The sequence below is a fragment of the Trachurus japonicus genome, chromosome 10 (genome assembly GCF_045865225.1).
Source record: "Trachurus japonicus isolate A0001 chromosome 10, Traja_1.0".
NCBI lineage: Eukaryota > Metazoa > Chordata > Actinopteri > Carangiformes > Carangidae > Trachurus > Trachurus japonicus.
In genome coordinates this window covers 32,341,592-32,356,541 of record NC_140916.1, presented here as the reverse complement: position 1 = coordinate 32,356,541, position 14,950 = coordinate 32,341,592, and positions in this window count along the sequence as shown.

Sequence of the window (14,950 nt, the reverse complement as noted above, 5' to 3'; positions counted from 1 at the left end):
GAAAGCAAGCTGCCATTTATAACAGAAACAAGTATTTACAGTTGAATATGATTTAAAACAATGATGGTAAATGACAAATGATGCACAGATATAGATTTGCTTGTGCATCAAGTGTTTATAAAGTGAAAGATCAGCTTTTTTTTAATAAAAAGTTTCTTCTTCTGGATCACCATTGAAAAAACACATGCTGTGTGTCGTCATAACATCTGACAGATTACAGATTACCAGTAGCAGAACATATTTCTATTCATTAATTAAAAATAATAATAATTTAAAAAAAAAATACAGTCACTGTTTAGTAAAATTTCCCCTGAAAAAAGTAATTGCACTTTATACCTTGGTTAAACATATCACTTTATGTGTGACATATAAGCACTTGGTGTCATCCTGACCCTATGCTGCATTAATTAGGCTATAATTATTATTATTTGACTTAAAAGTGTAGAATTATGAAAATTGAGTTTAAAAAAAGTAAGAGAAAGAAAGAAGAAAAGGAACCTTAAACTGCCTGGGCCTGTTTTGCTCACCGCTTGTGTACAAGGACAGTGATAGTGAATGATGAATGACACAGAGAGTAACGAGCTGGGGCAGGTGGAGGACTTTCACAATAATTAAAATTTCGATGTTTGTGCTGGGAGCTTCTGTACAGCTTAGGTTTTTACTTTTCATATTCAATGTTGTGCGGTGAAAAGAAAAAAGCAATCAATAAAATGAACAAAACAAAGTGGAGGCATAGAAGTGGAGGTATGTGTCCTGTTGGCGAATGAAGGACAGGTAAGGTTCCATGTGCTAAATTTAAAAAAAAAACATGATTGTCTGTCTAGATTGGTGCAGATCTCATTTCTGTGTGGATGAATGAGGAAGAAAAGGGCGGAGGCAGAACTCAGCATGAAGCCTCTGTCGTCCTCTTCTACATGATGCTCCTCTCACAGGAAAAACAAAGGTCATCAGTCCATCAGGACAAGAGACTTATCCAGGTGGAGCCTCATTTTCTCCTGCTACGCGACAGGAAGCAGGAGAGCATCATGGGAGCTGGTATGTTTACCTTGAAGCCATGTGCTGCCTGACAGGTCATCTCTGGGTTTCTTTCTGCAGCTGTCTGCATATGTCCATGGAAATATGAGAGTGATCATTCATTCCAGCTGCACAAATAAAACATTATCATATGATATATAAGCACAGGGGGAGCAGCCTCCTTTATCTTCTGTCCTTCTTTCTGCCTCTGGTGTATTTTCCTCTTCTGACAAACTGGAAGCATTAAGGTTTAAATGACAGTATGTTTGTGTGTGTGTAGTAACATGCTTCAGCCAGAGGGGGGGCTATTTCCCTTAATCTGTATTTACCTCATTCACAATTTACCTTTCTTTCATCTAAACCATTATTTAACAACAGAAGACATACATGATATAATAAGTGGAAACAAAGAGACCATAATAAACATAATTTATGATGTTTCATGTTGGTTACATATGGAAATTGAAATATCTGCATAAATATAGGCCTGAATATAGAATAATCTCAGTCTGAGGGTTGACTTTTCAGCCTTCTCTGGGATTTTCCATCATGTCATGAGCTGGAGCAGCATCCTTATCCATGGTCTGTTGGCCAGGACAGTCTACAGTCACACCACTGTGATGCAATCACTCAGTCAAATGCAGTCTCCGAAAATATGTGGCCTTTGCATTGGGACACAGCTGTGGGGTTGATCGGCAGAGCTTAATCAGTTGAGATAGCGACAGACCTGTTGGCATGGAGCTAGACCTGTTGGCATGGAGCTAGACCTGTTGGCATGGAGCTAGACCTGTTGGCATGGAGCTAGACCTGTTGGCATGGAGCTAGACCTGTTGGCATGGTGTTACATCTGTTGGCATAGAGATAAATCTGTTGGCATGCTAGACCACTAGCTGCAACAATTTCAGCACTTAGCACTTTTTCACTTTCACCGGCGGGATGTTGCCAACAGGGGTTTGGCAAAAATAATCCCAATACAAGGTTAACTATACCTACTAGGCTTTTCCAGAAATTTCAACCGCCAAGATTGAGTTTGACATTATTTATTTATTCATTAATGTATTTATTTTTTTTGCTTTATACATTTGAAGATTACAGTTTTCTGAGCTGCTTTGGTGCATTTCTTAGATTAGAATGAAAATTCTCATAACTATTAGTTCAACCTCCACAATATTTTGTCATTTGTGCACATCATAGTAGCAATTTCTCCTTCCTTTGAACAAATTGCAATTGCTGTCATACAATTCTCACTGTTTTACATATCATTGTCATGTTTTCATGATATAAGCAAATGATAAAGCCTTTTGACTATGTTGTTCATAAACAGCGGTGTCAGGACTTCTCATTTTGATGACAATGACAGTTTCATTGACATGAGTAGTACTTGCTTTTGAGGAATGAACTATCCATTTTGAGCAAGTGACACGCTTTTGCGGGTTATCCACTAGGTTTTGCAGTTTGTACTAATTGTTCTGAGAAATGCACTAACTGTTGTGCAAATGTAGTGAAATGCACCAAAGCCACTGAGAAAAACTGTAATATGTTGCATCAAACAGCAGCAGCTGCTATAGCTTAAGAAGGGCCGATAACGCACCCAGGGAAACTCAGTTAAAGAGTCAGACTGTTTCCCAAATTATTCACCAATCCTTAGTCCACTTTAGTGTTTTCTAGTGCTGTCCAGATGTATAAGCCTAGTGCAAATTATAATACCCTATATAGTGGACTCATGGATAGATTTTCCTATATGGTCTGTACTCTATTAGTTAGATAGATAGATAGATAGATAGATAGATAGATAGATAGATAGATAGATAGATAGATAGATAGATAGATAGATAGATAGATAGATAGATAGATAGATAGATAGATAGATAGATAGATAGATAGATAGATAGATAGATAGATAGATAGATAGATAGATAGATAGGGAACAAGTGAGATATTTCAGATTCTATCAGGCAAGAGCAACTAAATGCAGGTGAACCACATGAGAATAATCACAGAGGAGAAAACAATAGACAGTGACAGGAAGTGAAACATCCACTCTCACTATAATAATTCAAATCTACAACCTTAAATAATAAAGATGTGAAATCGTCAACTTACGGCTCAGAGGACAAATTCAATCAGCTGGTGAGCTGTTTTGTATTCTGCATATTCTTCATTACTTGCAGAGTGTCGGTAACATGTCAGTTTGAAAACGAGTTGTTATGTTTTGCCTTATTTAGAATTCCTGTTGCTCTCTCCTCCTGTACCATATAGCACACAAATGGATGTGCATGGTTTCTCGCAGCTCCACACAGCCCTTCATATTTTCGTGTTGCTTTCCTCCGGCTCCCTTTGCCCTCTATTGAATAAAAGTCCTCTCCCCTCTCCATCACTCTCCACTTCACATGTTTGAAATCTTTTCACTCTCTTCCCTGGGCTCTGCTTCTCTCCTTTCCGTCGCTCTCCTCCGCTTCCTGTCCCTTTGCCCTCTATTGAATAAAATCTCTTGTGCTCCTCCACTCTTGGATATTGTCAGTGATCATGCACTGTGGCTGAGGAGTGCTGTTAAATTGAATCAGAGGAATCATTAGGGCTCCTCTGAGGTGTGAAGCTGTTACACCCTGAGCCAATGTCCCAAGACAGCCGTTATAAGTTTGCCTAACAAGGCATGTCAAGGGTGAGGCTGGAAACAGACATGGAGAATAAGGTGCATGCTCACAATGAATGCCCACAGTGCATAAAAACATGTACACAATCACAAATATTGATGAACTCACTGTCAAGCTCTTATTCATTGAGCATTCATAAACTTAAAGGGATAGTTCAACAGTTTGGCAAATTGGCCCATTGCCATAATCCCTATTACGAGTAGGTTTGTTTCCTTTAATTGTCATTCACCACGCTATGAGATAATAACAGAACATTATGAGACAGAGTTGTTTTAGAGGGAAATGCAGAGACTGATGATGAAAAACTGCCCCCAATGGAAACGTGCATCAGCGGTTTTGCATGAATTTACCTCTAAAACAACTCTGTCTCATAATGTTCCGTTATTATCTCATAGCGTGGTGAATGTGCAGGTCACAACTTGGCCATCGGAGCGTTCTGTAGTTGTTGGATTGTGTATTTGATGAGTTTGATGAGGGAAACCAAGAAATTAGTCTCCATAGCGTAGCTCTGAGCAGCTCGCAGCTCTGTTCCACCGTTCTAAAAATATCTTGCACCGACAATTAAAGGTAACGAACCTACTGCTATGACTATAGGGATTATGGCAATGGGCCAATTTGCCAAAATGTTGAACTATCCCTTTAATATGGTTTTTAAAACACTGTAGGTGTACACACTTTAAACCAAACTGCAATGAAGACATTAAGGGGCCACCTCTCCATTCTTCTGATGCTACGTACTGGAGTCCCAGTCCAGGTCTAAAGCCTGTTAACCATGACAGATCCCTCCAGTTTCTATTGAATGGAGGCCAAAATTAACTTCAGCGCACCAAACCTTCCCTTCACTAGCACAAAGGTCACCAAATGTTAACACATAGCCAGGCTCATCACTTTTTACTGTCCCCAGGAAACACATCCATTCTTAATATTTGCTGCATGTGTTCTCTTCAGCTGCAGTGTGTTGAGCTCTCAGAGCCACTGCACATCTGCTTTACTGGGAACACACACTATTCCATAGGAAAACCATCCCCCAGTGTTATACACACAGAAAAGGGCAGCATCTGGGGTGTATTCACACACACAGGACAAAAGTGGCTACACACGAGGTAGAACAGCTGTGGGTAACACTTTATTATAAGTACACACTATTAGGCATTAGTAAGGCATTAAATACTGAATTCATCATTCATAACACATGAATACTCATTAGTATGTAGTTTATATTATTAATAATACAGTTAAAAATGTTTTACTCATAGGGTTAGGGTTAAGCATTCACTGTATAAACTACATACTAATGAGTATACATGCTTTATAAATGAAGAATTCAGTATTTATTAATGCTTAATAAAATGTTTCCCAACATGCAAAAAATCCAAACATGACTTAGCAAGTATGGTAATATAATAAGCGGAATATGCATGTTAGCATCTCGGAGCTCTGGCTATGCAAGACTCTGACTTTTTAATTGAAAAAAAATAAATAATTGGGATATTTGTGTACTTGCGACACCTTGCAACACACAGTGAAATAAATAAAATAGCGACAGACAGTAACCTTACAAAGCCTTGCAAAATAAATTAGAAGAAATATAATTGGATAAATTTTAATATGATTGTATTGTACATTTGGTTAATAGAAATCTTAAACATGCACTTAATTTGGATGGAGCAGTCCAATATGCAATTTAGATTTTTGTTTTTTTTTAATTTTTTCCCCTCTACATAAATTGTTTTTACTCATTGTTCAGATATTGCATTTATGTGTTTTGGAAATGAGCTATCATAATGACCTGAATTATTTCACAATACCGGTGGTGGGATAATAAGAGCTGTGTGTACATTACATCAGTTCATTTGACTCGGTGTTTAGTGCAGAATCTTAATGTCCCATCATGGTTTAAATGCTATTAGATTGTTTTCTGCTCAGACAGGAACGTAATTCAGGGGGGGAAAGCACCACCCACTTAATTGTGTATTTTCCAGCAGAAAAATAAGAATGCTTGTTTTAAACGACCATTGTCTAACAAAAATAAAAATAAAAATACTGTATCAGCGCATATCAGTGCAAGAGAGTGTTTCCATCAGTGATTTGAAAGACTTTTATCTATTTAGCCTTTGAACGCTCACACAGAGCAGCAGGTCTCCCTCTCAAGGTTATCAGATGAGTGCTTAACAAGCTTGGGGTCAAGCTGCAAATGCTCCAGTTACCATGAAAGCCAGATGGGAAGGGGTTTGGGACTTTCTGATGTACTTATACTTCCTTTCTCCTCCCTCCCCGAAATGATGCTGTTACGCAAAATAAATATGCTAAATGAAAACTAAGTGCCCTTGGCTTTGCAACAAAGCAAGCGAGACAGAGTGAGCCTTTTGTTGCATAGAAGAAGAAAAAAAACCTTAAGAGATAGCAATTTCAACCCTGCCATACTGTATGTTATGGTTGTCAACAAATCCATTCAAGAAATCCCCTATTTAGGAAAATATCATTGATCGGTTTGCAGTCGCTATTCCAGCCACAGGCATGTGTTAAATCAATGCTGCAGAGTGACGGGGTGAACACAAAGGCCCATTCATGGTCAAGCAGACAGACCCAACACCCACTCTTATGTAAGAGGAGGAAGTGGAGGCCTGTCGTGGTTGGAAATGGAAAAAAAGATTTATTTATATCCTTTACTGGAATACGACAAAAATACAGCACAATCTGCACAAGTGAATTAATCTACAGTAGGAGAAGGATTCCAATTTTAATCAGGGCACACATTGAAATAAAACCTTTTTCACATTAATTATAACCTACTCTGCCCACAGAGTGATGTGTAAAAAGGAAAAAAAACAAGTAAAAAATATTTACATTTTTTACTATTTATTTATTTGGCAATAGAGTGAGCCAGGGCTGACGTCAAAACATTGCATTTCTGCATTGTGTTTTGGATTATGTCAGAAACTCTGTGGCTAACACAAGTTTATGATTATGAAACCAGTTTTGTTCAGCAAGATAATCTTCACATATGAACACCTTTTATAAAGCGATCGCCAGAAGTAAAAAGCTAACGTTAGGCTTCAACAGACTACTAATGGTCACATGACTGACGTCACCACCACTACGCTTTCCACTGATTTCCGCCGCTTTATTTTAAATATTGCATAATGGGAAAATCGGACAGTTTTGCTTGTTGAAGACCCATAAATAACATCAAATAACATCCATAAGAACACTCAGGCCTATTCGGGGGTGATGATGTTTAATGTCCCTGACAGGGTTTGTTCGTATTGAGCAACTTGTTAGCAATCGCCTTTTTTACAACACAAGCAGAGTATTTACTGACATGTTTTATGTCATAGAATAAAACCTGAAACGTGCTTAAGCTTCTGTTAAAGGTGTACAGAAAAGAAAATTGAATTTGAGCCCACTCTGGGTCATAAAATTAGTGTAATAACTCATCTATCAGACGATGTAGGCCAAACTTTGTGCAAAATTCTATTTTTGAGTAAATCCATGATGAAAGTGTGTAATTTAGTGTAGTTTTTTTTTTTCGTATTGGATAATGCAGGCGCACGGATTATACGTCAGCCTGTACACGATTCACTAGCCACTGATATTGGATCCGTAATCCGTCATTCAAACGTCTGAGACACACACACACACACGGAGCTCGGGCTCGCCCCAAACTTTGAATATCCCGCCCGCTCGATAACGACCAATCAAATTCATTTTCCTTACTCGGGTAAACTCGTGTTGCAGCTCGTGACAACTCGGCGCGACAAACGGGACAAACGGCCATTTCTGTACACCTTTAACCACAGACCTAATTTGAGGTATTGTACCAAAATCCCATTTAAAAAGCTTATTGACTTTAAGACGAGGAAACCGGACGTGCACTAATAGAGTTCCCAGTTGGTGGACTCTTATCAAACATTACAATCGTCACTGTAATGCACACTCATGTCTCGTTTTTAATTTATTGTGTGAGATTTGTGACATTTCATCAGTCCATGTATCAACTATGAATATTGTTTATTGATCTTTTTACAGGAAACAATTCAGGAACTACAATAAATAAATAGATGAAATAAATAACAATAAATATATCATCCTAAACTTTAACCACAGTACATCAGTTTATCTGTCAGCCATAAGACAACCTTTTCTGCACCACAGATAATTAAATGATAGTAAATTAAGTGACACAACTTGACACCAACAGATTCTCCTAATTGTAGAAAGAGTTCAGGGTATGTAATGTTTCTTTAAGGCATGGTTTCTCTGGATACAGAATATTAAACTTGTGTCTTTGAAACACTGAACCAAATGTTTTGGAGTATGCTTATACTTACTGTAATGTAGTGTTATTTGTGCATAAGGCTGGGAACCCGATTACAAGGCCAGTCTACAGCCATGCTGTACTGGTACTGGACAAATAAGCATTTTAGAGGGTGAACATGTAGAAACAGGGCCGTACTAGCCAAGATGTGAACTTTGTCCTGGGAACATTTTTGTGCTTTTTTGACTGATTGGTTTCGCTGGTTCAGAGAATCCTTCATCCTTCCAGTTCAGACAAGGATGTACGTATAGAGAACTATTTTTCAGCCTCACCACATCCTGCGAGGCAACAGCTTTCTAACATCATACATTTGACATTTTCACATTGCTTCCTACATCACTCTACACACTACAGGGTGAAAGTTCAGTCTTTGATCCTGCGTGATCCTGGGTCTGCTCCCTGCTGAGGTGTCCTTAAGCGGAATCTCTACCACCAGCTGGGGTTCACAGTCTTCAGCCCGCCAGACGAGGAAGAACATGGAAAAAAAAAACCTCCAGGTGTTCGGCTGGGAGAATAACACTGGAGACCTTATTATATCAGAAACTATTTATTACACCCTGCAATTTGTGTCATATTGTTGTATTCCAATGATTATCTGTGATAAACCAAAATGGTCAACCTATCACTAACCTGTCTGTTTAAACACTGTTGGACTTGAAGGCACATTTCTTTATGTTAAAGGCTCTGAGTTACACTACTTGTAACAAAAAAAGTATAATAGTGGGTAATGTTAGAGAATAATTTCACTTCCCTATAGATAGTTTGTGTAGTCATAGTGACTTTCTGTTAGATTGCTGCTGGGGTCAGTTCTCTGCCCTATTTCCTCTCTGAGGAACATGCCAAGGCCATGGTCGCTCTTTGGCGTCCTCAATCTCACTCTCTGGCTGGTTGCAGACATCTGTAGAGTTAGATGATGACGCTCACCGTCACTGGATGAAACTATTGTTTCTCTCTCATTCCCTAGCTGGTGTGAATCCTTATCTTCATGTTTATACACTATAGCCAACTGGATGTTAACACATCTCCCCTTTGCTATCTCCTTCCAATTCTAGTATAAGACTCTGAGCTTCACTGTTTGACCCTTAGAATTGAGGTGGCCTGTTCTCCTTGGCCAAGCCTTCTTCTTCTTCATCAGCATCACCACAAATTCCTCCCTAACAGATAACACTTTCTACAGTACACACTATTAAGCATTAAAGCAGAAGTAAGCGATCCGGTGGTTTTGGCTAATGCTGCGTTCCAGGCAGGCTTTTGAAATCGTAAATTACAGCTTCAAGTCACAACTTACGACTTTGTAGCATTTCAGGCAACCCACTTGTGTTTTTCCGACCTGTTTAACCGGTGAAAGTCACTATAACGGCCACTCGTAACTTCTGACCCGTGAACTCGTACCAGATCGAACTGGTACGACTTCACGGTCGGAAAAATACGAGTTTCCTTGAACGCACCATAACAGTCCTCGTCCCTACGTCACCACATTCACGGCGTCCCTTGGCTGCACACACAGCCCTGCATGCCGTTCTCTCTCCTCATTGGATAAAAACTGTAGGATACGATAAATGTTTTCTCCTGGGCTCAGAGCAGAGCAGAGTGACTGACAGACCCGTGTTTCAGTCCAAACACTCTATAGAAGTGATTGCTGTCGGAAGATATAACTATTTAAGACTTATATTAACACAAATATATCACTTACTTCTGCTTTAATAAATACTGAATTCTTCATTTATAACACATTAATACACATTGGTATGTAGTTTATAAATACAGTTAATTCCTATCAATGGTGAGTAAAACATTTTAAATGTGTTTATTAACTACATACTAATGAGTATTCATGTGTTATAAATGATTAAATCAGTATTGCTTAATGCTGAATGCTTAATTAATGCTTAATAGTGTGTACTTATTCTAAAATGTTACCCAATAGTGTGAGGTTGTACAGTGTTGTTGTCACAATCTTTAACTCACACAAAAGTTGTCTAGAACTAAAAGACGACAAACCTAGTTTTGTCACGGTGACCATATAAACCATGGGTTTGGCCTTATGAACAATATCTGCACTATTTATCATTTGATGCAAACATTCATCACTGACTTGACTTTGGTGATTAAAGGTCAAAGGGTCAGTGTAACTTCACCAGACAGGTTTGGTTTTACTTAGGATTTCACACAGTGAATGGCAACATTTCATACACACAGACCCTCCTACTCTTTTTGCCTGTCGAGCTAAACCATTTCTGCTTCTTGATGGTAAGATCAGATATTCTAAGTGTAGCCTCAAATTATAAGAGATTCCATTAACAACTTTAATTAAAGAAACATTGGCATGGCCCCACAAGGCATGCCTATGAGCACTTAGTGATACTACGATGAAAGTTTCCTTCACTCTGAAAACATATTTCAAACATTACAGCGAGGACAAATCGACTGTACTTATATTGCATTCATTAAATCGGGCCTTTATTCCTGGAATTCACATACCAGCTATGTTAAGTCGGAGGAAATCTCATATGCCGGGGCAGACTGCAGATTTCCTGGTCTCCATAACCCGTGTGGAGGTGTGTGCTGTGAATTATGAACATGTTCTCTCAGATAGGTATAAACGCATTATCTCTGACTCTAGTTTGTTGAAGTGTAATTCCAGAGAGAAAACCCGCCCTCTCTAACACCGCTTTCCCCCCAGCCGAAGCTCAACGGTATCTTGTAAGAGAAAAACATGTAGGCCCAGGGGGGAAACTTTCTCCAACGCTGTGATGAATTGATGATCTAGTCGTCGATGCTATCAGTATAATGGAGGTTGCTCGTTTGATAACCCCTCCCCCCAAAAAAATAACATCGCAACCGCACTTGACCCTTAATTCCTGGTGCAGGTTGGTGAATACGCAGGCTTCTATCCTCAGAGCTGCTTTGCATTAGTCCTTCAACAACTTAATATATCTGACTGTTCCTTGTTGGGGGCATTTTTGAAAAGCAGCCAGGTGTTCCTGAGGGAACGGGTTTCAACAAAGCTCTGAATTAATAACCCTCACCCTGTGTACCATCCATCCATCCCTCAGCTGCTTTCCTTTTTTTCTGTGTCTGTGTTGCTCTGTGCCTGATTCATAGCTTTTGAAAGAGAGGGGGAAAAGCGCCCCAAAGGAGATCGGATGGAAGAAGGGATTTCATAATCTGGCCTCTGGTGCCGTCTGTGGGAAGCTGCCTTCTTGATTATGCCAGAGATGCACTTGCTTTTAGCCTCATTTACTTGAACATCTGTCAGAGGTTTTTAAGTTAACTACACAATCATGTGTGCGATTACGGCCCTCCCGTTACACCTGGCGCTGCGGCCCCACTGCTGATTAAAGATACAGTCCACGTGTGAAAGCTATTGTCACCACGTCCTGGCTTTTAAAGCAAGTTACAAATTCCTCCGAGACGGTATGAGCACAGAGCAGACCACAACGCTGCCTCTGTGATAAAAGGAACTCTCTTTGTACCCAAACAGTCTAACAGGGTTTCAGAGTCGCAGGGAACATTGTTCCAGATGGAGTTCTCTTGTATGAATACGGGAATATCTGCTGTCGCGTGACTTCTGATGAAAATGTCAATGTTAATGTGTCTTGGGGTGACAGATTCACAAGACTATTTTACATCCAGTCCAATGTACTTTACATCAGCCTTACCTTACCTGAGACAGCACATCTGAACCAATCTGCTTTCTTCACTTATCTGAAATGTGATTTGCCACATACTCAAATAGTCAAGCATTTGTTTCTGGCGACTACAGTAACTTTAAATCAGATAAAACCTGCAGATGTTTGGTTTTTCTCACAACTAGAACATCAGTATCTCACATGTGAAGATGATGTTGGCATGACACATTTGGAAAATGTTTGGTTTAGTAACTTAACACCAACAAGATATCAGTTCACATTGACAGAATTTTCACACTCAGACTTTTACTCCACTTTGTTTCCTAAATAAAATGTGTATTTTTAAAAAATGTTTTGCTTACTTTTACTTTTACATCCAGGACTTAGGCCTTAGTAGATTCGAAGGGACTCTGAGGAGTTTTGGAAAGTGAAATTCCTCATTTCCCATGAGCCTCCATGTGCATGGTGAAATTCTTGGACCGGCGCAAGACGGACAAAAGTGAACGCATTTGCCAAGAATGTTTTCGAAACTAAAGTCGGAGGTTCAAAGACGATCAGATACCGTAGTTCCGACCATAAACGATGCCAACTAGGGATCCGGCGGTGTTATCCCCATGACCCGCCGGGCAGCGTCCAGGAAACCTGAAAACTAGGAAATGCTGGGCGAGTCGACCACTAAATAACAATATCAAAATAACCATAAAGACAAAACGATATATTTATGGAAAATGGACCCATTAACAAGTGTGGGGAATGTAGATTCATCCACATTCATATGAGACTCTTTTATAACCAAAAGCAAACTCCTCTCCTCTAATGTTGGAAATTTACTGTTAATATTGGAGTACAGTGTATTGCTTCCAAGTATAGACTTTAGACATTTATTGTCCCTCTAGGGAAATTCTATATTCAACCACATATCGAATATCAACACCTACACATGTTGGTGGCCAGCTGCCAACAGGGCTCATTTCATCAACTCAAGTTAATATCCTAACCAATAGCCTTGACTCATCCTGTCTCATAAAAGGAAACAAAATCTCTTCTATAGTAAGATACTGTGGGTTCTAGTCTGACTTCAGCTCATCAGGAGATGATAAAGACACAGCAGTGAGGATGTATTATCACTGAGGAAACACAACGGCTGAAGCTCTCAGCAAGAGACCATCAGGTAAACCCATGAGTGAATGAAGGTATAAGAAAAAAACAGTGAAACTGTCAAACAACAAACCGCTCGATTGAAAGAAACATTATCACAGATGTACAATCCTTCTTTTTATTATTTGGATTTTGCTACTAGACAAATGTCAGGGTAAATTGCTTTGAGAAATGAGATGTTTGGGAGAGAGAGAGAGAGGTGTGCAGCATCAGTTGTGTAAATGTTAAGACAGCTGATAATGAATTGTATTCGACAAAAATGAAATGTTTGAAATCAACATGAAATAATTTCCACCACCTTGTACAAAATGTAGCCTGAACAAAGTAATTACAATAAAAAAGCAGACACAAAGAGAATAGATGAATGTCTTTATTGTTAATTGTTAAGTGTAATAAAGAGGATGAATGAAGCTGAAGCTCAAGTGGAAGTGGAAGTGTTCCAGCACCTGGGTGAAGTTAAAGAGAAATATCAGGGTGACCTCCCTCTAACTGAAAGCCTGGATTTCCTTCCTCTTTATAGATGCTATTATCCATTTTTATGTGCATTCAACCCGCTCTGCTCCTTGTTTATAGGACCCTGTTTTACACTATTTATTAAGGGGCCAAAATCATTATACACAAATCATTGTACACTCTCAGCTATTTGCTCTGCAGCCAGGTGATTGGTGGTAAAGTGGTGTTGAAGAACTGAGCGCAGCCGCGACTGGAGACAACACAGAGGAGCTTAGGACGCTGCTGTCAGTGGTTACAGTGTTATCTGTAATGCATAGGGGTATAGTAACGGACAATGTTGGTGATATGGGGGGCTCTTTTTTTTTTTTCCTCACTGAAGCCTGATTGAGTGAACTACAACAACAACTTAACTTTTTTAATCAAATTCTGTATCATAGGACCTTCCTTGCATTTATCTCCATCTCTATCTCTATGAGCCTTGTTATGGATAGATCATCTCTCCAGGGTGTACCCCACCCTCACCCAGCTGGGATTGGCTCTAGCAATCCTGCATGAAAGTGGTAGACTACAGGTGATAGATGAATTTTTTGTTGTTTTGTTGTTGTTGTTTTTTTTTTAAATCACATATCTTCATTTCTTTTTAGATATTACATCACAGAAGATACTACAGGAGTTCCATTTCGACGATTGGGTGACTTCGATTTAATGTGTTCTTTCCCGGTCCACCAAATTTGGTGCAAATCAGTTCACAACATTATATTTTGACAAATAAACAGTAACAGACAAAACACATTTTTTTTGCAGACGATAACAAAAGCAATAAGACTAATAGTAAAAACTGTAGCAGAAGGAAGCTGTACAGTCAGATCGATAAGATATTCAGCTCTGTGTTTAACTGAATAAAAAGGGTAAAATGGTTGATCATCAGAATTTGACATGTGACATGTGACATGTTTGATCTGATCACTGACTCTAACAGCGGACTCGACTAGACTTATCTGATTCTTACCACAGTAGTTTAAGACTTACATTTGACATGCCCTGAAACTGAATGGGCCTCAAAAGGCTAAAGGTCAGCCCCGATAGGTGAAAACAAACTACTCCATAAAAGCAAAATCATAAACAGCAGTAACCTTTGGATCACCTTTTTTATTCTTCATCTTCTAACCTGTCTGAGTTGAGGTACTGTAGGACATTACCAGGGCTTACTCTCTCATTTCCTTCCTGTTAGCGTGGTACACCTCAACAGAGCCTGTTTGTGTTCAGGCTGAAACACCAGAGCCCCACCAGGCTTTCCCCCTGATACTCCAGATCGCTCCTCCAGTACAACGAGGATCACTCTTCACCCCGCTGAAGAAAATAAGCCAATCTGATACATAATGCCTGTAATCAACAAAGGAATGCAGGATATTGGTTTAATACCAGGGAATTAGTTGTCTTCCTGCCATTTTTGGAGCTGACACTGTGCAATTTACTGTACCTAATACGGCTTTAACAATCTTAGCCTTCGTCTATCAGCGCTTCCCCCCGGTGATTTTTTTTTTTTGAGCCAAGCTCATCTGAGCTCAGAGGATGAGTCACACAGTGAGAATCTTCCCAGAGGTTCACTGATTTCATAATTGAGCCTCTCCCTTGTATTTCCTCCATAATGGAAAGCACCCAGTTGATAAACCCACCGGCACACCTGCTGTTAACTGTTTAACAATTAGCTCAGCGTGTCA